Below are 2,500 nucleotides of genomic sequence, written 5' to 3' on the forward strand. Positions count from 1 at the left end.
CAGACGTGGCACTCGGAACCCGCTCGCCAGCCGGGCGCAGGGCACGGCTGGGGGGAGACGAGCGGGCGACATCTCATGCCGGAGCCCAGAAAGCCACCGGTTCTCCCCTGATATCCTGCTGGTGCCATGCAAGGGCACCGCCCACTGGTCCCGCCCCCAAGAGAAGGCGGGCCGGCGTGGCTGGGGAGGCTCCGCCCCCTGCCCAGACGAGAGGCCTGGCTTCGTCTGGTCGGTATCAGGTGTTGTTGGGGCCCGCCTGGCAGCCCGGGGGGGGGGAGGGGGGGGGGCAGAGTGGCACACGGAGAGCACCGGGAGGCCTCCGGGAGCTGGCCACTGCCCATCCCCCTCCCCACCCGCTCCACCCCCACCGCGCTACACCAAACCCCCCCCTCCCCCTTCCCCCCCCCCCCAAAAACCTCTCTCACCAAACTGCCCCCCCCACCCCCGGCCCCTCCCCATCTCACCACCCCCACTTACCCATGCGGCCCGCCGTCCCCGTGCTGGCCGGGGAGGCTTCCCTTCTGCCCAGGCAGAAGGCCTGGCTTCGTCTGGTCGATTTCGGGACATTGTTGTGCCCGCCTGGCAGCCCGGGGAGCACCGGGAGGCCTCCGGGAGCTGGCCACTGCCCATCCCCCCCCCCCCAGCTCCAACCACACCGCGCTAAACCCCCAACCCCCCCCCCCCCCCCTCACCAAACCCCCCCCCCCCCACCCCCCATCGTGCTAAATTAGGTGTGAATGGGGCCTCCTGGCCCACTAAATGCTAATGAGGCCGCCTTTTCAACTATGTGCAAATACGGCCGACCTGGTCAAATGCATGTAAATCCGGCCGCCTTTTCAACTGTGAAAATCCGGCCGCCCGGTCAATTAGGTGCGAACGGGGCCGTCGGGTCACCTTAATGTAAATGAGGCCGCCCACTGCCCTACATTTAAATGCGGGCGTACCGGTCAACTATGTGCGAACGGGCCCGCCTGATCAACTAGGTGTGAAAGGGGCCGGCAGGCCCACTGAATGTAAATGAGGCCGCCCGCTGTGCTTCCTTCATTAACCTTATTTATATTGGCATTATCTGTAGATAAAAAAATATGTGCATGTCTATGAAGCTGTAGAGAAGCCTTGTTTTTTTTTTTTTCCCCCAGGTTTTATTTACTTACTTTTTATTTTGCATGTTCTGAAATATAGCTTATGTTTTCGTTGCCCTAGGGCAACGTTCTGCGATAAGGGGTAGATTTTAAGAGGCTTTCTTGACAGTGTGTTAGTATATTATTGCATGTACTTTTGCACATTGTAAGCACAATGTTTTTTAAATTATTTTCTAATTTAATTTAACGCATTTTGGCAGAAAATGGACACAAGATTTTCCTATGGGAGTAAAACTCAGGATCAGCATGTTAGGGATATCCCATCAGACAGTGAGATAGACTGCAGTGACAGTGAGGAGGAGTGGAATGCAGAGAAAGGTTTGAGCAGAAGTGAAAGTAGGTTTTAAAATATTGCTTCTCTGGTTGTCATTGAACTCATTTGCATAAACAAATCAAATGTGTTGATAAATTTTTAGATGTCATTCAAATGAAATAAAGGTGTGTGCAGCAGACAGGGTATCCAATACAGTCATGTAAGCTTTAGTTGTGATTGATGTATTTTTGTTGACGTATATGTATATATATTTATAGACGATCAATACACCAGTGATGAAGAGGAACATGACGATGACAGTCTGCCTGAAGATGACAGTAGTTCTTCCAAGACCCCTCGATGGAAAACATGTCACACCATTACCTCTCCTGTGCAAGCCACTTAACCTTACTGTTCAAGAACTTGAACAGTTCTTTGCCACTGTGCTCCATATGTCAATATTTGGTCTTCCAGCTACTCGCATGTTCTGGAGCCATAGTAGCCACATTGCACATGTTGCTGATGTTATGCCTCTTGCACGATGGGAAGCCATCAAAAATTTTGTTACTTTGCATTGCTCTCTGAGCATTGTATTATGATCTATGAAGACATAATTTTCTCTGTGGTTTTGTATCAGTGTTGCACAACTTTGCCCTTAGGCAACAAAAGATCATTTGGAGAGGGGGGCGGTGAAATAAATATGTACATACATAATCAATAAAATGTCCCAAAATTAACCAATAAGTGATGTGGAATAATTTCTTATCATGTACCATCAAATTGTGTGCGGTAGAGGGTTAATGTAAATGCGGCCGCCCGCTGCGCTACATGTAAATGCGGCCGCCCCCAGGTCAACTAGGTCCGAACGGGCCCGCCTGATCAACTAGACGTCAATCGGGCCGGCAGGTCCCCTGAATGTAAACGAGGCCGCCCACTGCGGTACTTGTGAATGCGGCCGCCCGGTCAACTAGGTGCGAACGGGCCCGCCCGATCAACCAGGTGCGAATGGCCCCGCCCGATCAACTAGGTGTGAACGGGCCCGCCTGATCAACTAGGTGTGAATGGGGCCGCCGGGTCCACTTAATGTAAATGAGGCCGCCAGCTC

Source organism: Paramormyrops kingsleyae, unplaced genomic scaffold, assembly GCF_048594095.1.
Source record: "Paramormyrops kingsleyae isolate MSU_618 unplaced genomic scaffold, PKINGS_0.4 ups32, whole genome shotgun sequence".
Lineage (NCBI taxonomy): Eukaryota > Metazoa > Chordata > Actinopteri > Osteoglossiformes > Mormyridae > Paramormyrops > Paramormyrops kingsleyae.